This window comes from Diorhabda sublineata, chromosome 1 (assembly GCF_026230105.1).
Source record: "Diorhabda sublineata isolate icDioSubl1.1 chromosome 1, icDioSubl1.1, whole genome shotgun sequence".
Taxonomy (NCBI): Eukaryota; Metazoa; Arthropoda; class Insecta; order Coleoptera; family Chrysomelidae; genus Diorhabda; species Diorhabda sublineata.
In genome coordinates this window covers 25153290-25176614 of record NC_079474.1, presented here as the reverse complement: position 1 = coordinate 25176614, position 23325 = coordinate 25153290, and the positions used below count along the sequence as shown (strand labels likewise).

Here is a 23325-nt window from a genome sequence, read left to right as displayed (position 1 = left end):
AAGCAAAACAATTGAAACAATAGACATGTCTAGAAATTCAAAAGAAACAATGTGAATAAATCGCCTGCTATGATAAAAACATATATAAAAACAAACCGGCTTCAATTCAATACAATTCAAAACTCTATGTGAAAAATAATATTCTAATACACTGATTCATCATTAAATTAAGTGATTTTCGTCGAATGCAATATAATTCCATGTTTACCAAAGATTTTTCCAACATTTATAAAACATAGAAATGTTTAAATCGTACCAAACAAAAATCGGTAAGCTTTATGAATAAGTGACATGCAAAGAACGTATAACAAAGGCCAAGCAAATGTGAAAATCGATATAAAAACTCTTGCATTGTACTTTATCACTTAAAAAATAATTCACATTGATTTAATCTTAAGTTAAAGCATTCATTCATTTTTATTCGAATATAAATTTCACTTAAAATTATCAATGTATCATTGATTTGTGTCAAATTCCATCTTTTATATTCCAAGACTTCATATTCAATGCCAACAATTTTTGAATCGATATGTATACATAGGGATATGGCTAATCGATTTATATCTATTCGATCAACTTCTCGCACTTTGTTTTAATGCTCACTCCAAAGAGACAGAGATGTAATTGAATAACTTTAGTCTGATTTAGATTCCTACTATCTTGATTCAACTGGGGACAAGATAAAATATAGAAGTTTGTGAAAGAATAGTGATAACTGCGGAAAAGTAATAATAGAGGTATTAAGTAGACCGAAGTTACCAACGAGTCGTATAATTTGGAAGAAGTCACAAATTTGATAACACAATCACTTAAATCTTGTCATTACTAACAAGATGATCTAATTCTGCTAATACTGCAAAATTTTTATACTGCAACTATTTTGTATTCAATTTCTTCTGTTACAGTAAAGAAATTGATGAGTAATGACATTGCATATGCACGTTTTCTAAACTTTTGGACATTCGCTAATGCATATAGAGAGCCACATATGAGTTCTGATCAATGACACCAATAACATGTGTAAACTAGCATGCATGTGCGTGCTTACACATATAATATTTATGGCTGGCTTTTTTAAATAAAGGTAATTGCTTTTGTTAATCTGTAGAGATGTTTTCCAAATATTATTTTTACTAAATGCAAGTATACTACTGTTTTGAATTATAGGAAGTTTATTCAGAGATGCTTTCTCCAAATTCCTTAGAAATATACTTGGAATATGATTAATTATTTATGCAACAATGGAATTCCTCCTTAATCCGAATTGATCATTTGGAATTGCTATAAGACGATTTCTTTATCCAAAAAAATGATCAATGTAGTTGGAACTAATATTCTCGTTTTATTAATCAAAGACATTTTAGAAATTTCCTTATTTAAAGGTTTCTTCTAATGCGTATACTATGTATGTAATTTGAACTACTTATTCGTATCAAGACCATTAACAATGGTTCTTCCAATTAAAATACAAATAGTGAGAGAAGAGCTTAATGGATTTTTGATGTTTCACTTCTCACTTAGGGACTTTTAATATAGGATTCGATCGACTTTCGATGACCTTAATATGGGATTTCTTCAATCTGCTTGTCTTGGCTTACGGTGATTTTGATGTGCATATTTGCAGTTCTGCGACTATTGATATGTTATTGTTAATAAAAAAGTTCTCTAGGTTATAAGGAAATAGCATAAAATCTCCAGCATCGACAAGTTGTGATTAGGTATATGGAAAATGTCAATCATATATAAATGGAACGTATATTCAAAATTAAACAAGAAAACGAATATTCAGAGCTCTGACTAAATAAAATAGGAGTTCCTCAAGGCACCGTTTTAGGACCAATAGTGTACCTATTATATACTTGTGACATCACTGTTACGGAAAATGTTAAATTTGTTACATTGCAGATGACACTGCAATACCAACTATTGGAGAATCAATTGGAGAGGTTGTCAAAAATCTTCAGAATTCAATTAACAAGATAAATATCTGGTCTAACAAATGGTTCATTAAAATTAATGAGAGAAAATCTACCCATAGCAACTTTACCTATAAGAAAATGAACAGTTAAACTAAACGATAAGATTATCCCATATAAGAAAACAGTAATATATCTAGGTCTACATCTGAACCTAAAGTGATAGTCAAAGTGAAAAGCCCAATATGAAGGAATATATGAAGGAACATATAAAAATCTACACCGAGAACTACATGAAATAAAAAAGTTTGCTGAAAGTCACGAAGTACAACTTCATAAACACATAAACAACGAACTGCTCGATAATCAAACCACAGGCCCAAATGAACCAAGCCTTTTGAATTATCTGAAAAGTAATAGATGCAACTCATGATTTGTTTAATGAGTTTAATATTAAGTAGCCACAAAGTGCGCATAAACGTCTATTTTGTCAAAGTTGCATTGTTTTTCTCATAAAAAAAATCATGCTTATATTCAAACGGCTAAATATATTGTGGAGAACAAATCATGGATTTGCTAAACTTGTCATAGATAATAAGTTATTTGTAGCAGCTATTTTCCCTTCAATTAGCTTAGCATGACACAGAGCTGACATAGGAGTTTGATATAGAATCCTTTTTTTTTAGTATATCGTCTCATGTTTAGCAAATGCTGTATTCAATATATATTAATTCTGTCATTTAAGACAAAAAAAACTTAATTCACAGTTAGGTGGTTGCATATTTGAGAATATTCAAACTTGTTGAAGCATGACGATTTTTCTTGCAATTACTATTAAATAATGGAATAGAAAATTGGAAAAAGCTATAGAAAACGTTTTTGAAGGGAAACAAAAGTTGTGGGAAGCTGACAATATACGAGAGTGAAAACGGCGGAAATACTTTTTAAAAATCAAGATAAAATAACTAACTAATTATAAATATCAATATGTTGCCACTCTGCGGTGCGTTATTTTCATCACTTCAAGCCACGGAAGTTCATTCGTTCATTAAACCAACTATAAAGACTCTATGTGGAAAACCTATTCCAAACAAGGTATTAATTGTTCACAACTAGATATTATTTTTCAATCACCATTACTGAATCAGTATTGCTATTATGTATAAATTGTTAGAATTAAGTAACTAATTATAACTTGGAAATATATTTATCCACGGACAAGCCATTTCCTGTATGGAAACTATTGAGATAAGGAGTCGAAGTTGAATCAAATGAGAGATTGATGATGATGAATAATAAGTATAGAATAATCCAGCTAGTCCAGTATATTAACCTCAAAATATTAACAAAATAAATTTTCGAAAATTGATATTTCCTCTTGATACTATTAAAATCGGATAAGAGGCTCCAGGAATCAATGTATTTGTTGTAGCTGGTATCGTACATAATAATTTCGACTTTTGTTTCGGATTCTTAATACTGCTTCCAGATACTCTCTTTTAATCGCTTATAATTTTCTTTCTGTATATTTTCCAGCAAACTTTCCTTTCACATGTTGGGATAGCTTTTAATACAGTTTTAACTGTTGTTTTCTTTGGTATTTATTTTCTTTCAGAATGAAAGTAATACTGATTATTAGATAGATTGAAAGTACTTTCAATGCGCTCCTCAATTCCCGCGTTATATTCACTCCCAACCCTTCAAATTTATCTACTGGATGTACTGATTCTTTGTTTGATTATATTTCGAGGTTTTCCTTTTACATATATCCAGCTTTTCACAAGATCTGTTAAAAATTAATTAAAGGTTTATTCGGAAACTGCGAGTTCCATATTTTCGATTTCACCTAGACATCTTGTGTAGTGATATAAAACTATGTTAGTGGATTAAATTGATCTTGTTATTATTAATACTTGAGGTTTACATCTTACATTAGCATAATACGAAGTTTCTAAGCATCACAAACTTTTGAAGATATGAAATACTGGATTCTATAATATATTAATCGAACAGTGGCCTGATTATTGTGTTGACCCCAAATAACATGCAATTGTCTTCAATTTCATACTGGAAACCGAAACGTTACGTGATCGATAGATAGTCCATTCATATTTGAGAAGCTGTATTGCACAATGTCTGACATTCAAATTTTCTAATCTATAAATATCTGGTACGAGTATTGTTTCCATTAGATTTTATTTGTAATATCGGTACGTGTCATATTCCTCCACAGATAAATGAAAAACTATATTGTGTTATATTTAGAATAAAGTACCATATAATGGTTGGTTCAAACATGCGAATAGAATTTTGAAGTTTGTTAATCATTTGGTAGATCACAAGTTTCTGAGAAATAATGGAAAATACTTTTTAAAAATATAATCACTACAATATAAAAAATAATACCAAAATAACTTTAAAACAGATTTGGGTAATATTTTCAAAGTTTTTTGGTTTAGTCTCTTTTATTATAAACCAACAATAGTTCCCTAACATATTTTCATCTCAAAATCCCTGATGATATTTTTAACAATCTTCAAATCTTGATGAAAACACGCCTTCATCAATTATAGTTACTAGGTTTTCAGTCAAAAATACGAATGTGAAAGCAAGAAATGCCATATTCACTCTTGTGAAATTTTTGCAGTCAGCCACATCATCTTCATAATGTGTTTTTTTCTGTTTTTCAAAAGGTCTTAAACAAACTTTTTCTTGACGACTATTGAACTGAAAAACTTTATTGATCTGTTGGCCAGCAAATATCTTTAATCTTAGGAAATATTTTTTTGCAAATACTATAATGCATATTTTTGTTCAGTTCCTTCACAAAGTGAATATTACCAATTTAATGTTTGAATAGAATCTCTACATAAAATTGGTGTGTCAAATGGAAGTTATTCTCGTCTATTTTAATAAACCAATTATACAGTTTTCATGTAGTGCCCACTTTGAATCGCGAATATTATCATGCGATGTTTTTCCATGATTTCGTAAAGATCGTACATAAATTCAATATTGAATCAAAAAGATTTGTTCGTGTTGGATACCGCATAATTTGATAAGTGCTCAAAAAAAGGTGATTTCGATTGGTGTAAAATTGCTGAAAAAACTCGATCGCGTATTTACAAAAGACAAGTGTGATCGTGAGAGACGATGCACGAAGAATCCGAAACTAAACAACAATAGACTGTATGGGTTTTCCAAGACGAGCCAAATCCAACAAAAGTTGTTCGTACACGAAGCACTTCGAAGCAAATGGTCGCTTGTTTTTTCGGAATAACTAGACATGTGGCAACCGTTCCATTAGAGCAACGTAGATTCATCAATTCTGAATGGTATACCAACATTTGTTTGCCAGAAGTTTATGAAACTTCAAGGAAACCGATCGCAGAAGACGAATCATTTTCCACCAAAAAGAATGTTTGTGAATAGTCAAAATATCAAATTATTGGGTCATTCGCCTTACAGTTCTTGTTTAGCATCAATAATTTCTTATTATTTCTGCAGATCCAGATTTTTCTATACCTGAAGAAGGGATTGATGGGTTCAAATTACATGTTTATCATGTTTACATCAATGGATTGAAAATTCGACAATTGGTTCAAACGGATGCAAAAATTATATTGATATTGATGGAGAAAATTTGTAAAAACAATATAGCCAAATCCAATTATAAATATACTGTTCTAAGATTTTAATTGCTACGTAACGTGAGGTCCAATACCTTTATGCGATAATATGAGAATTTTCTAGCATACTTACAACAATATAATATCATTTTATGATTAATATTGTCTCCGTAAGAGGACGTGTTCCACTCTCACAACACCGTTTTGTGGTTCCTCCTCCAGATAATGTGATAATAATCAATATAACTCAATCAATCAATATAAGTCAATAATTTTCCGTACACTTCTTCCTACAATTTTACGTTTTCTAATTCATAGTTTCATAATTTGTTCATTTTGATTCGAATTAATGATAGAAATAATACAAAAAATTGAGACACAATAAAGTTTTTTGTGTTGATATGACCTATAAAAAAGATGTTTGATATTTTCAAGCCTTTAATTGGAAATAGCTGATGGATATCATATTTTTATGCCGCAATTCATCTTGCCTTCCTGGGGGATAGGAGAAGGATTCTCAATTAATTTAATTTTTTTTATAAATAGAATCAAATGTAAATGGTTCAGTTGAATGATAGTTTTATCCAATATCCATTCCGTTGTTTCCTCGAGGAATACTCATTTGATTTCCTCATGTATTAAAAAGTTATTGGATGAATCCCTAAAAAAAATTTTTTTCGTACACCACTGCTTCTTTTTTCATGAAAAAGTGGATATTGCTTATGGCTGACCTGGATTTCTAAAATCAAGATCGTTATATTTGGGATTCCCTCACTTCGACTCGACTCTACTGAATTACATAAGATCACTTACATTAAAGGAGGTTCAATTAGGTTGATGGTTTTTCCGAATATTTAAAGCCGCGAGCGTGCAAAGTAGCAATCAGCAAAGAAGCGTTATTTATCTTCTATGATGTCATAAATTATAATGAATAATACAATTACCTATGAGGGATTGAAACGTCTAGGAAAGTTACTCGCATCTTGGAAAGTAAATATTTTCTATCGTAGATAAAGGATGAAACTAGCAACGGGATAAAATTGTCCAATCTTCTTATCTTCCGAACTTCATTGTTTTCGTAGCTTTTAATGAAAATCGATTAATTAGATCTAGAATATGGATGTGTTCTTTCGCAAACCTTAAAATAATACACAGGGAGGTCTATAGGAAACAGTCCACCTTGATATTTAACTGTACATTATATTACATTTTTGGAAAAAGCTACTACATATCGATCTTATATTATCATTAATTTAAAATTAAAACTAAAGTACGAGGATAGTCCTAGAAATTACTGGCCCAACAAAGACTACAGAAAAATTTTGGAAAATATATATTTATTTTTTAACCTCATCTCTTTTTAGCTCCGTACACTTTTCCTAACTATATTCAATAAGTTCTATACCACTTTCATAATAAGAATCGCCAAGCTCCACAAAATACTTATTAACTGCCGACATCACCTCTTCATAGTTGGAAAATCTTTGACCACCCAGTCATTCTTTCAAATCTGGGAACAGAAAATGATCCCAGGGGGCCTAATCTGGCGAATAGAGTGCATGAAGTAGCAATTAAAACTTTAACTCAGTAATTTTGGACATAGCAATAATGGATGTGAGAGCTGGAGCATTATCTTAATGAAACATCACTTTCTTCTTAGCCAAATGCGATCTTTACGGCGCTGTTTTTGTTCCATTGTGAGGAAATTTCCAGTTAATATGCGATGTACCGCAATTTTTTAGATCCAGTACCACTTTATGAATTCTCCTAACCTAACCACTACGATGCTGGTATTCGTAGGTCGTACGTCCTCGTTCAAACTCTGCTACCCAATATTCTTCTGTTGATAACGAATGAGCAGCCTCCTCGAGAGTAGAATCTACTCAAGCTTTTATATTGGTTGACATAACAATGACCAATTTTTTCCATGTTTACAAATTCACTATTGATGGCTGCCACACAAATACTAAACAACGTGGCGTTTTCAAAATTGAAACAGATGCTGTATAGATTATGTATTTTTCAAGCAACTACTGCCATCTCTAGATCAGGCCAGGTACTTCTGGGACCATACTCGTAGATGAACCAAAGACATTATGATAATTAATTGTAAACGCAATTATTTAATGCAAATTGAATTAATGATGAATTAGACATTCGAAATCGTCTTCATCCATATCATAATCGGGACATTTCAGAGGTAATTATATAACATTTACGTAATTTTCTTTGTCTTATTTCGTCCAAAGAACCGAGTCTGGTTTGATAAACTTTGTTTTTATAAATCCACAAAAATAAATTCAGAAACGTTGAATCGGGGAATCCTCCAGACCTTTCAGTTTCTAAAACGATTGCTGTATAGTGTGTGTGCAGGTGAATCGATTTATCGAAAGAAGGGATCTTCTAAGTAGCTATTGTAATTCCAGGGTTTAATCATGTGAGCGGGATCAATTTGTTCATTCAAATTTTGTGTTTTGAAATTACTTAAAAATACTCTTGTCATTTATACCTGTCCGCAGGTTTTTTCAAGAGAAGATAGAGTATATGGTTTATGGAATCATTTAGGATCTCCGCAAGCTCGGTAAATGTATTTAAATGTATTGTATTTAAAATGTAATGTAATGTATTTAAAAACTGTGGTCGTTTGTTTGGTTTATCTTTATGTATATTTGTACCAAATGTTTCTTATAAGAGGAAAATTTATGATTTTTGGACACACGTGTATGCTTGTTTGCGAGAAACCAGATTATTCGGCCAATATACTTGTACTAGTGTTATATGAAATAATATCAGCTTAAATCTCTACTTCTTACTGAAGTAAGAAGATCTCTTTTCTTAGCGACTACTACCTCTTTTGACAATAGCATTTGCACTTCTACCAGGAAAAATTTCGAAAAAAACTAATACCTTTGCAGCCTCATAACTTAAGAACCAAACCTTTGACACTGTATGAGACTGTTAAGGCGGGTTTACACGTTACGATAAATCGTAACAACTTGTCTGAACGATAAGTCGTTGCATGCAAGTCGGTGTATGTAAACCGCAAGTCGTTACGACTTGTCTGAGTTGGAGCCAGGTTGGAAGGTTGGTGCAAATTTCCACAAACTTCTCGGGTTTGCAACGACAAGTCGGAGGGCTTCATCGACAAGTCGGAACGTGTAAACGGTGACTCCGTCAAATCGGTCACCTCAGTTCTATTTTTGGAGCGAAGTACCTCAGTTCTGCCGTTGTGAAGCCATCTAGACAGTGTAGTAAATTTTGTATTTTCTGGTTTTGAGTGAAAGTTTTTGTTGTTAATCAGTTTTTATTATAAGTTTGCTTCGGTGAAATGTCAGACCTACGTCAAGCCTCTCGGGAGTTCCTGTTAGAGTTCATTGAATTGTACCGAAACTCTACATGCTTGTGGCAAACCAAAAGCAAGGATTATTCTGACAGAAACAAGAAGGACTTAGCCTACGCCGAGTTAGTGAAAAAATATCAAGAGATCGACCCAAAAGCAGACAGATCTACAGTTGTCAAAAAAATCAACTCATTTAGAACAGTATATAAAAGGGAACAAAACAAAATAAACAACTTCCTGAAATCCGGAGCAGGTAGTTATGAAGTTTATAAACCAAATCTGTGGTATTTCGAACATCTCCATTTCTTGAATGACGTCGAACCAGCAAGGATTTCCAAAAACACATTCGATGAAACCGAAGAAGGAAACATAAATGAGGGTTAGTAAACCCATTATTTAATATTTAATACTTAAGTAAAGAAGTAATAAGGTTTACCCATTTGAACCAGGGTCTAGGGTCTTTTTTGTAAGTTTATTACAGGGAATGTTAACATTATTTAGGATGTAATATAAGGAAATAACAAAATATAATAGTAATTTCATATACATATAATGTGCAAAATGTATAATTTACTTTTAACAAAGTACTTGTTATTCTAGCAGTTTATAAATTAAAATCTAAGTGAAAAGTCAATATCTAAATACATTTATTATGCAATTTTGGTCCTTTGCAAGTCTGTTACACATCCAAAGCAAATTTGTCCTGCCATGGCACTGATCCCTCACCATTAAAATAGGTACAAAATTCATTTTGAACTTTTTTGGCTTCTTCCAAAGTTTTGCCCCCAGAACGTCGTTGTAAGCGATGCATCTTTTCTGCATCACATCGTAAACTTTTTACTGTAACACCCTCGCTGGTATTTTCTCGATCAAAAACATCAGGAGGCGCATATGTTGCAGACTGCACTTACTTCTTGGTTTTCTTTTCCTCTTCACACTTGTTGCAAGGCAAGTTATGTACATATACCATAACAGTAATTCCTCCATTGCTGGAAAGCACTTCACAATTCACCTCACACAGGAGAAAATACTGACTGACTTGAACGAAAAGTCGGTACGTGTAAACGGACATGCGATATTCGACAAATCGTTACAACTTGTCAACGACGATTTGTCGTTCAATTTGTCGTAGGGTGTAAACCCGCCTTTAATAATAGTGAGTAGAAAGGAATCCAACCATTCTGGGGGGATAATTAGAGATAGCCTAAACTTGAAATTTAACAAAAATCTTCATCTGTCAGTTGATTTCAAAAACTTTATATTCATAACATGGATAATTCAGTTCTTAAGCTTTTGTTACTTCTATAATGTATCATGAAACTTTGTCAATTTCAAGAAAAAGTTTAATAACCAACGACATGGTTTAAACAACGTGATTTAAAATGTTACAAAAATTCAAGGTTATGAATTTATATATCAAAGTGGACAATATGCAATTCCGTTCTTCTAGTAATTGAATTGGGACTTGATGCAAAAAATTCTGGAGTGATTGGTGACATGAAAAAAATTCTCATTCGTCCCCTCGTTTCCGAGTTATAGGTACTTAAAGTTCCGAAATCAAAACTTATAGTCAAGCATATTTTCTAAACTATGTCCATATGTGTGATTGACGGAATAAATAATTCTAAGCACCATCTGAAGGACTTTTTAACAAAAAGGCACTCCTTGTTTAATATATGAATTAATGAAATTTATGGCTTAGGAGCTATGTAGATCTTTAGATCGCCATACAGGCCATAAAGAGACATCTGAAGAAAATTATCATAAATTGTAATTACTGTTGTAAATATTTGTAGTGTTTAGTATTTACGTGGTATTGCACGAGACGATTTTATGAATTCCCAAATCTTGAAAGTACAATCCAAACAAAGAATAAACATCGATTTTGTGTCAATGTGTGGACTGATATAGTAGGTAATTTAGTAGGTCCATATTTTTTTGATACAAACCTGAATCAACTTAATAACATTTTTCTAATAGGTCGATTGTTCGGGGAGGTCAATTTATATAGCCACCACTTTGTACTGAGTTAAATACAATGGATTCATTTTTTGGGGGATATCTTAGAAGCTTGGTATATGCAACACCGGTAAACACAAGGAACGAAATAATCGATAGAATAAACTCCCATTTCGACGCTATGAAGCGGAATCTTGGTGTGCCTGGAATACGAAATCAATTCAATAGAAAATCTTATAGGATTAACGCAGTAGTTCCAAAAGTATCAATTTAAATAGATTTATTAATGAGTCTTTTATCATTATGTTATCATGAATTCGAAACTTAATTTTGATAGAATTATTGACTATTTCACAATTTCTCTTTCGAAACAATTTCATGCTTGATGATAAAAGCTGATTCAGTGTAGTGGGAAATAAAAGAGATCTTATAAGTTTTATCAGTACCTATCATTGATTCAGAAGCTCTTTTACAATTGGTAGCTCATAAAACACCCACCAAATTCGGCTTTTGTCTCTCTCCAAAATTTAGAACATCAATTCAAGACACCGGTGACCAGTCGATAGGAGACATAAAAGTATTTTATTTCAGAAAATTTTGTTAGAAACCTTACAAAAACATTAGGTTTATATCTCTTCTATATGGATATGAATCTTGTATATACACTAATATGAAGAAAAATTTCAATATAATTATATTGAAATTAAAAATTAAACGCTGAGTGTTGGTTTCTTGAGGATAGAGATATAAAGAGAGTTTTGATTCTCCTGCTTCAAGGCCGTAAAAGCGGCTGACAAAAACTTGCCCAATATTTTTTTTGTGAAAATTCATCAATTGTTTAATATTTTATTAGGAAGCTTTGAGAAAGTTAATTTTCAATTAAAATGATGAGCCTTTGGAAATATCCCAGAATGTGTGTAGAATAGTTAAAGGATTACGCTAGAACTTCCTGTTCTACAATTTAGTGGAATATTGCGATAGATTCTCTATTCAGTATCTGGTTTTATATGAAAATATTCCCAGTTTATTGTCAATATCTCAAGACTTAACTAGAAGGTTCTTACAATAAAAAATATAATGTGACACACTCACTGTAAATTAATTTCTTGTATCGTTAGTACAATATTTGTATGATTCCTGTCAAATTTACTTGATTTCTTCATTTAGATTCTTCTTATTTCTTTATTATTACGTGAACGAAATTTGCATCGTTAGTGAATTGTAGTGAATTTTCTACACAGTCATCAAACATCTCAAGTAAACCAACTAGTTTTCACAGTACCTTGTTATGACGGGTACTAGTACAAGGAAAATTGAGATATTGTCTGAGAATCACCTGGTCCCTCGGCAGAAGTTTGGACATTCCTCAATTTTCTTTTAAGGGCGGCATCGATTCGATTAAATATTTCTTAAAGTAGACATACGCATTTGGTTGCGACACCGGCATACAATTTGTTTAATTGTTTTTTTCAATATATTCACATGTTCAAATCTTCTTTGCACTTTTCAATAAAGATAACGTTGAGGTAGTATGAGTTATATGTTATATGTGATGCTTAAAAATTAAAGTTAAAAAATTCAACGATTCACCCTCCCATTTTGATCTCTCATATGAAGTTGGATTTCATTAAGTTTTAGGGGTCGTTTATCAGGCTTTAAATTTCATAAAAAATGTTGAAATTCAATATAATTTTCATTATTAATTTTCAATATTAGTCAACGACTTCAGTGTAGACAAAAAATAGCTGAAAATAAAAAAAATATTTTGACTCTGATGTTCCATTCCAACTGTGCACTGGACGGAAATATGTTAGAAGATATCACAGGCCATAAAGTTGTTGATCGACTTCCAAAATGAGTTTCTAGTAAAGGGGTGGATCAGCATTCCAAAACTTGAGTCTGGTGAAAGTGAAATCATTGCATCAGCAGCTTATGTATCCCATTTTTCGTGGGGTTTACTCAATAAAGTAGGGTATGAATTTCGACACAACCGCATCTAATACCGGGTCTCGAAAAGGGGCTTGTATTCTACTTGAGCAGAAAGTGAATAAGTAAATCCTCTGGCTAGCATGTAGGCATCACATTATGGAAATTATGCTGGAATCAGTTGTTCAAAATGAAATTGGGCCTTCGTCTGGACCAGAAAATTTATTAATCGAAAGATTTCAGAAAAACTGGCAATCAATCAATAAAGAAGAGTATAGCTAGTCATAGCTAGAGAAGCAATAAATTAAGTATGTGGCCATTTATGGTCTGTCTTATAGCCTTATCATTTTTTGACGACATAGTGGGAAATGGTGGAAGCTCTAAAGAAAGAAGAAGCTGATGTTTGCCCGAAAATAATTAATGTAGACATTGAAAACATTGGTAATAAAAATCTAGAGATTTTGTCACCAAACGATTCTTTTCTATTACCAGATTAAGCTCAGATTTCCTCAAGAAAAAAGCTGGAGACTGGATCAAAGACAAGGAATATATTCAACGTAAGGAGATAGTAACAAAATTTAAAGTAGTCAATGATAGAGCAGGGATAGGGGTGTCCTTAATCCAAGATTACAACAAAATACTGACCCTAGATGAAGACCAGAAGCAGTATATTTTGCTTCTTGTGAAGTCCTTCAGACAAAAGTTCACGAACTACAAAAAATCAATTTTGATATCTGCATATTGAGTTTTTTTACGTGTTAATTGTGCATCAAAATCTTTTGAAGACTATAAACAACTAATACAAGCTTATATTAATTATCTAATCAGTTTCACAAAAATTGTGAGAATTAAAGAACTTTTTTTAAAATCTGTATGTATTAATTTAGTGCAATTTTCCTCTTGTTTATTCACATCCCGAAAGTAAATTGTAACACATATATGATACAAAATTAGATTTGGATAACCTGGGTGACCTTAAAACCTCATTTTATCATGTAGAAAAATATCATGTTATAATAAATAGAAAACTTTTTAAATAATCCCTTGATGTTAGATTTTCTCTTATTAGATAGAATGAAATGGGAGAGTGACCCAAGGGATAAGAAACAAAAACTATATTTTGGTCTTTTAAGCAGCACCCTTGCGCGTAATTACTTAATTGAGGAAGTTACTTGTCATTATCTATATATATTTTATTGCCTTATCCAATTTTTCAGTTTCAGAAGCAGATGCTTAGAGTTGCATAAATTTGACAATCTATCAAGCGATGAAATTAACTGGAAGGCAAACCGACATTTTCATATGGCAAAGATAAAATAAGCTATTGACGGAATTCTTGATGGTTTATAGAAGAATGAACCGTTTGGTGCAAAACCAAAAATATACCCTGCAAACAGACCAAAACCTATATCAATTATTCCACTGTAAGACCAAGATCAGGACCATATATGCAAGAACAATACCAACTTGGCCTTTGTATTGGTTTTACATTCACACACCACTAGCCCTATGATTAATAGGTAAGCTAGTCTGAATATGTTGTGTCTTTAAATACTACGTCACCGACCCTTTGGCCTAACTACGCACATATATAACCAAAGAGTTATTTTAAGATTGAGTTCTCAGCATTATTATGCATATCGCTAACGAAATAGAGCAACAAAACATGATACAGTAGGACGAAGCGTTACTCCAGTTTACACAATATGTCTAGGTTTTTCAAGTACTAGCTACAAACTTACCTCAACTCAGTCTGTAATAGAATTTATCATTTTAGAAGTATTGAAAAAATGACACAACTAACTACCATGTAGAACTGAGATCTAATTACTGATTCATTTCTCCATTGTTTACTTTAATTTATTTTTCAAATAATAATAATAGATAATACATTTCATATTTAACCAAACTTATTGCGAAGACATTATAAGTATTGAAAAACAAAAGGAGTTGAGAGTGTGGAACGAAGTGAATCGAGGAACGAAAGATATCTGTTACATATACACTCCGTCAAGAACAGAAATTGATGTATATATCTATATATAATAAATTTTATTGTGAATCATTTTATTTGGTTCACTTTGTATTATAATAGCTAATCATATAAATATTTTTTGAGCACAATGAATATTGTTTAACATATTTTTTTCACGATTAAAACATTTCAAGATTTAATATTGATGCAAGTCAAGTTTTAATGCATGCTAAATTTCCCATGATAAATAATTTTATTTTTTGTGGCGGGACTAGGCATGTGCGAGCTGTGCGACCACGCAGGAAGTGCTATGAATCTGTCACTATTTCTGAGAAGATTGTCCTATTCTTAAGTAACTTTAATTTTATACTCATAAATAAATATAAATATGAAATCAAACTTTTCAAATCGCGGAACTGCTATGCTACTGCTATTCGACAGACCACACACCCCGAAGTTATTTAAGGCCTTTCAAGAAATATCTGAAAATATGTAGATAGAATTAAATGAAAAGTTACAAATACGCAACACTCTGTCTTATACCATAATTACTAACTGTAGAATCAGATCAAATGTACAAAAGCAATATGTGCATATTACAATAATTTAAATTCATTTACAATGAGGTGTCTCCACAGCCTATTGTATCGAGTCGTTCACTAAATAATCAAGGACATAAAAAAATCATCTATCAGCCATCTTCCATCTACTGCTGGATGTAGGCCTCCTCTAGTTTCATTTTGCCAAAAAACCCTCAAAGTTATCCAATAGAATATGTAGAGCTAATTAAATGAGTGAAGTGAAATCCATAAGTAATAACTACAGCAACGTTAACATCGGTTACACTGTAATTGTTCAGTACGAATTTCTTGTCATACGAGGGCTATTTGAGCTGTTTGCGGATACTTGAAATCTTTATCTTTGTCAAAAAATGTAATGTAATGTAAACAGTAGTGAGCAGATCCTCAGTTCGACTTTTAGTGATAAAGCATCATCTCGAACTACTGTGCTTCGATGGTTTTCTCAATTCCATCGTGGTCACACTTCGCTACAGGATTAATTTCGTGAGGGCTGTTGTGCCAGAAAATATCAATGCTGTGCGTAAACTGATACTGTGAGATTTATGCTGGCTTGGTATTACTTCCACTCGGATACATTCAATATTGGCTGACAAAAAGATTTCTTCGCGATGGATACTGCATAATCTGACAATCGGTCAATTGAATTTCGTCTCGATTGGTACAAAAGATTGTTGAACAAATTAAATTGCGGTATTTCGAAAGACGTTTATAAGATCGTGACAGGTGATGAATCGTGGATCTATGCATAGGAATCCAAAACTAAACAACAATCGACTATAAGGAGCCAAATCTAACAACCAACGTTTCAAAGCAAATGGTCATCTATTTGCACGGAATAACTGGACAGGTCGCCACAATTCAAATAGATCAATTTTAATTTTAAATGGTACACCAGAATGTGTTTGCCAGTATTCGAAAAGAACCGCAAAAGACGAATCATTCTTTATCACAACATTACGACGCTCTCACAGATCAATAAAAAAAGTTTAGTAAAAATAAAAGTCAAAGCATCGGATTGATAGAGCATCCACCGTACTGTCCTTTTTTGGCTCCAAATGATTTCTTCTTTTTTCCGCAGATCAAAAATAAATTGCGAGCTCAACGTTATTCTATACCTGAAGAAGCGGTTGATGCGTTCAAATAACATGTTTTGGAGGTATGGAGGTACCTCAATCGGAATGGGAAGAATGCTTCGGCAGTTGGTTCAAACGCTAGCAAAAGTGAATTGATCTCGAGGGAGAATATTTTGAAAAACAATTAAGCTATATTCAATTATAAATATTTGTTTTTATTTGCCTATCTCAAAACTTACATCAACTTTTGTATTATAAATTGGTGGAATATTGCATCTAATTGAATTTTTTGGTTTCTACTATTGATAATATAAGATCGTTTTTAAGAATTCGATTTTGTAAAACAAAAATAAAAATTGTTTCACATATGCTGTCATCCTAAGTGGACATATCGTTTACCTCAATAAAATTTACCTCATAGCGTCACAGTAAGATATAAAAAAATTTCAGGTAAAACCAAGAAGTGATTGCCGTGAGTTGATATTTTTGCAGATATATCAATATCAAAGTAGAATCAGGATATCTCCTAATAATAACCGCGATGTTATTCTTACACATGAGTCTCGGAATTTATATTTACATCTCTGCAGCTGGAAAATTCGAAGATAAAAAAATGTTTCTGCGACAGGAAAGTTTTTATATAAACTTCTGTTTCATCTCCGCTTTCCCCTCTTGCCCCCTTGTCTACTTGGAGTAAGTTACGCTTCTCTTCTAGTGCCGCTTTAGTTAAATTGGACCCAAACGGAACGACTCAAAATCAATAGCGACATGAATTATTTTGTGAGGAAAAGAGATAATAAATTCAGTGGAATCAAGTATAGGCTCATTTTGTTAACTCAATTGACCCAAAATTTGTCACAATAATTCATAATGTGTTTTCAAATTTCGAGCGATTCTTTCTTTAAATATTTTTTATATCGTTTCGGAAATTTCCAATCTTTGACAGTAATAAAATATTGGTATCTTAGTTTTACAAAAGAGCCTTACCAGCCTTTTAGTTTAACCTCTATCTTAATGTTCATTAGGAATAGCTGGCTACGCCGTGAGATGAGTTAACGTAACTGCTGTTCAAAATAGAGTACCTAGACAGCCTCAGTTTTCAATTTGGGGAAACGAACTAATTCGCGAAATGGATCCTTTAGCAGGCCCTGCAGGAAATTTTGGCGAAGGCGCATATTTTTTATACATGCGGAATTCGTTTGATCTCTTTTTTTCTATTTACATTGTATCCTTTGAACTGGCTTCTAGGAAGGTCTATTTATTGATTTGTTTTGTTTCTTTGTGTTCTAGAAGTTTGGAAAATTATATTTGTGGTATGTAAGTAAGTTTGTGTAGCACAGTCTACTGCAGTTTATAATAAACAGTCGTAGTAAACAAAACATATTAGCAAAATAATCGAGGAATTTAAATAAATTATACAAGTTAGTTGATTGTTAGTGATAAGTAAATTATTATAAGTTAGTTAAGTTTAATGTATAGTGTTTGAATAAATTAAGAACGTAAGAGACAGTGTTTATTTATCAACAACGAATAGAAATCATATAAATAAATAAGAAAAACATTACAACATTGACTCACTATACTCAAAAATTTCATCACAGCTTTTTGCAATGAGACAATTGCGCTCATTTATTGGCAATAGTCATGTTATGCACACGATTTTGCCTTAAACAGTCATCTGGCTTATGGTATCCTGTATAGGATACCATAAGTCAGACAGATAACACTTCATTCATAATGTATTCATAGGGGTGTACGAGTTAAGGTAATTCATTCTGATGTTCACAGTTCTATCCCCAGGGGTGTGGGTATACTAATTGTACCAATTTCTAGGCTACAGTTTCTAGATTTGCGTACGGATAAGAACGTAAAAAATATGAACCAGAGTCGGTTCTATGAACCGCAATCTTATTGCAAAATTTTATAATGCAGTTAAAGACCACCGTTCTTCCAAATTATAGCCTTACTTATTCCATTCTTACATGTATGTTAAGTCAGAAATCTATTTTGATTAAAATATTGGTTTCACTTTGTTCAAAATTTTCTACTTCATTATCTCGTGTTATTGACAACCACTTAGTGATTTACTATTGGGATAGCACAAATGCTATTATATTTATATTAGTCAATCGTGCATATCAAATATAACCGTTTCTTGTATCATTTTCATAACTGTGCTGCTAATTTTAATTTGTGAGCTTTAGTGAAAGCGAAAAACTTTTCTTAGTCATAGTACGAATGGTCTGAATGACAATGTGTGTACTGGTAGTCAATCATTTTGATACAATAGTGTTATATAATCAATGAATAAACAGTTACCCATCAATGGTTCCCTTTTTCTTAGTCCTTAGTCCACAGAAGATAATTAATTCTTTCTTGTGTCGAAATGATTTCAAAGAGTGTCCTAAAAAACGAGTTTAAGTGACATTTTTTTCACATTCTGGAGCTTTTAAGCTGGAGTGAATACGTTGATGGATGACAAATATTTCACCAAATTTCAATTGCTTTCGAATTCACCGTATCACTCACTTGGTACAGTTAGACTTCTTATTAAGTGCCTTTTTTACTAAAAAATTTGAGATGGTGAATAAAATGAAACATACCAGAAAATCAAATAGATCAAATCAGTAGTTTAGAGTGAGTATTGATTCAATAAATAAAAATGTTAGAATGTATACATGTATTTAGTGGAATATCAATACAAACTTCAAACGGTTATGGAGTTGGCAAATTCATCTCTAAATTGTATTCCAATAACAAGAAATTTGGTTTATGCAAAATATGAAATATTATTCTTCTCTATATTACATGAAGGTAAAGTAGTTGTTTTGTTAAAACAAGTATAATCTCTGAGGTTAATTCATACAAAGAATGTAAACCAGCATTGTTCATAATCAGTGTAATAAAAATCTTTGTTCGGTTTTGAGTTAAGCATACCTACCTAGAATAAATAAAATTTCTCTTTAGTTATGAAAACCATCGGTAACACTGCAAAAAAAATTACAATTGAAATGACTGACACACAGTTACAACGAAATCAAGACTGTATTTGTTATACAGTGTTGGGGGATCGATATTAGATCGAAATTATACTGCTTGCTACTTTAGATTTGGGATAGATAAATGGATACAAATATTTATAATTGGATATTGTTTTCCTAAATATTCTTCAATAAGATCAATATATTTTTGGTTACGTTTGAATCAATTGTCGAAGCATTTTACCCGTTCCGATTGAGGTACTTCCACAACATGTAGAAAAGCGTTAATTTCCCAATTTATTGTCGATCTGCGGGATTAAAAAGATATCAATGGGTGCGGCTTTACGGCAGATAAACCATCAATTTGATGTTTTGACTATTCAAGAATGTTTTTGTTCGATCTGATGTATGAGAGCTCGCATTGTTCTGGTGGAGAATGATTCGACTTCTGTGATTGGTTTCCTTGATATTTTCGAACACTTTTGCCAAGAAAATCGTAATATAACATTCAGAACTGACCCATCTACGTCAAACTATATGATGGCTATGTCAGGATATATTCACATCAGTGTTGCCTTATCTCAAAACTTAAGTAGCAGCCCTCGTTTCTATTAGCAATGTTTAATTATTATTATCTTATCACTGCTTGGAAAAAGTTCATCATTGAAAATATAAAAAGTATTGAGGGCAGTACTCACAGTTATAGTATATAATGTATATTTGGACGACAAGAAGCATCAGTTTATATATGCATGGATTGAAATTTTCGTTAGAAATCATTAGAAAATGTTTTTGACGACTGTATGATTAGAAATTTTATACCAGAATTATTGATTACTGATAATACAATAAAATAAATAGATTTGACCCACATTTATTGAAAGATAAATCAAGTTCTGTTATGAGAAACTGTAATTGCAAAAAATGATGAATAAGTGATCATTACCAAATCCTCTTCTCCTCCATTTATAAAAGAACGACCTTACGATCCCAGCAGTCTTTTGGAAAATGACAAAGTGATGTAAATTAGAGAATAAAGATTAATAAAATTAGTATTTAAGAAATAGAAAAGAAGTTGCAGCTTGAGGAAATGTTTATTTACTCGTCTTTCCACTTGGTTCAAAGTGTAATTACTAATTATTCCATATAAACATAAGACAAATAAGCATGTGTTGAAAAAGTGGTTGAAGGTTAAATTTTCCGTTGAATTGATCTATTTAGAGAACATGATTATTTTGGGATTATCCAAAATCTTTTATCAATTGAGAGACAGTATCTCTCAATCATTTTGACCAATTTTAACAACTAATATGACGAATTTATTTCACATGAAACTGCTTCATATTTTTTTGTGGCAATCCGGGAGTTACTTTGTTATAGGATTCAAAAATGAGATTATGAAAATTTTAACGTTGGTTCAAGATAAAAGCTTCAATTTGAGGTAAAAAAATGCACGTCTCAGATTATAATTAATTCCGTATTTGATATTGTTCACTTGACTTCTAAGAATTTGATAAATTTGAAATTTTTTATTTACATTTATAGCCACATTTGGATATTTAATAATTACTCAATCATTGCAATATTTCTCTCAAAGTTGGCTTGCAATAGTAGTTTTGTTCAATTCTCTTTAGTATGTAACTCAAGATCATTCGAAATCCTCAAACTAAAATTATTATTCCACTCAAATTGAAACTGTTCTGAAGCACCAGCTGTAATGTTCTCATCCGGTTTCAACAAATCATACTCGAGAAATTAAAAACGTATTAGCTAGCCAGCGAAAACCGAGCATAACATTCCTCCGCTTATATTCTCAGAAATATTTCCACTTCAGCGAATTCTGGCTATCGGCCAATTTCGTTCAATTCACTTACCTGTTGTGAAAGGGTGAGTAACTAAATAAGTTTTAATAAATATTATTTTGAACAATGATATTTCGAGGCTAGACTAGTGACGTTCAGCTTCAATAATCATCGATCCCAGCAGCCTATTTGAAACTAACGATGTAATATAAATTAGAGAATAAATATATCCAGGATAACTAAGCACTCAAAAAAGTTTTATTAGAAGAATGCAATCACCAGGTGGTTAGAGTATATCGAGGTTATATCACTCGCGCGTATTAACTGATGTCCAGTTAAAATAGAGATCGTGGTATCAATAATGTTCAAGAATCCGAAAGCGGCACGACTCGCGATCAGAAAGGGTTATTTTGCCGGTGGCGGTTCATACCAAACGTTTAAACGTGAGGTCGAGAACGGCGGCGACTGTCGAGGGTCGGCAGAGAGTTAATGCCACGAGGGAGTCACAACAAAATGCGCACGCTCCGAAGAGAAACGCAAGCGCTGTCTTCGGAGGGATGCTCGCACCCACACTCTCACACACCTGAACGTAATGCGATGATGACTATATGGGAGGTTGTTTCTTTAGGTCAGGGAAAGTATTCCATTAGTGATGTACATTGAACTTTTGAATTCGCAATAGGCCGATGAGTTTATTCAATCTATGGTTATATCAGTAAGGTCAGGAATAACTGTTTTGTAGTTACTATATGGGGAATAGGTAAAAGTGATATATAGGTTGATATGTATATAATAAACATTCTGTACACCTAGAAATGAAAGTGAAACAAGATGAAACTTATTTTAAAGAAACAACTTGTATTTATGGTAATTTATATTTTTTTCCAGTTTTACCAGTAAAATAGGACGGTTCAAATGTTATACCTAGTTGTTCTCCGGAACTATTATTCACAAGACTCTCATTTCCACCGAGCTTTGAAACTTAGGTTATCGTAGACAAAGCGACACCTCTTTTTGCATCGCTAGAGAAAGGAAAACAACAAAAAATTCGAACCGTCGTCCTCCTCGATGCCAGAAGCCGACTAAGGAACAAACAACAACGTTGTGAGTAGATTAACTTTCCCGAGCCCAACAGGAATCCTAGCAAGTCCAGTGAATTATTATAAGGAAGATACAGGTGGCAGTCTTGATATTTCGAAGAACAGAAGCAATTATGGAAGATGCAGTAGCTCGTTCATTCTGCGAAAGCCCGTTTGAGCTTGGGTAAGCCGATGTAAGTCAGTAAATTGTGTAAAGTGGGCTTGTATTTGTATCTGAGAGCACCGCTCAAGTTAGAAGTCAAGTTGAGTTTGTACTTATTATATACAAGAGGACTTCGCGACCAGTTGACAGGTCGTTTCATTTGTCTTCAGTTTTTTGAGATAAAGAAATTGATAATTATCCTTAAATAGCTGTCTTCTATCGATTCTCATGAGCAGGCAAATTGACAGGTTTTCGGTTTTTCCACTTTTTAGCATAAAAATAGCTAATTAGTATTAGTGTGAGTGGGTAACTGATCGATAAAAATTATTAAATATCTATAATCTATCTATTATGCAACTAAAAAATATCATGGAAGAATTAGTGCACAAAAAAGATAAAAATTGCAATTTTCTTGTAGATCATGTTTTAAGTTTGTAATAGCTGCTGAACATTGATCGCCACGTTCAGAAACTGTGATCAAAATCTGGTTCTGGATTAGAATCCACAATCAGCTGAAGGATGATCAAGCTGATCTCAGATCATACTTTACAAAAAGCTTAAGCTTACTGTACTCAACCGACGAGTTTTTAAATTTCGTAGAATGAGAAAATGCCTCTCAAGGAGATGAATTGTCATAAGTCGTATTCGAGCATTCAGCTAACCAAGTAGGGACACGATCCTGCACCGTGCTTTTTGCACGCATCCTATTCCATTTTGCGTACCAGCTTCCAACCATTTGCTCTTCACTATGTGGTTCAAGTAGAATTTCACATTTATGGTATCGTTGCTTTTCCGGTTTAATTTATATTGGTGTGTCTTAAAGCTGGTTGTTTTCAGTATTTATTAAAGGCGTTGTTTTTAATACTGTTTCACTTTCTTCTACAACTTCTTAAATGGAAAG

At 32.4% G+C, this 23325-nt stretch overlaps 1 protein-coding gene across 1 annotated transcript in view; it reads right to left on the bottom strand.

Moving 5' to 3' along the window:
• The window catches only part of LOC130448965 (CUGBP Elav-like family member 4), a 1535225-nt gene extending 1513573 nt beyond the window's left edge, over nucleotides 1–21652 (bottom strand). Inside the window, exon 1 of the mRNA XM_056786625.1 lies at nucleotides 21255–21652. The gene's annotated coding sequence lies outside the window, so the exon portion shown is untranslated. The remainder of the gene's footprint in view (nucleotides 1–21254) is intronic.
• Between the last annotated feature and the right edge of the window lie 1673 nt (nucleotides 21653–23325).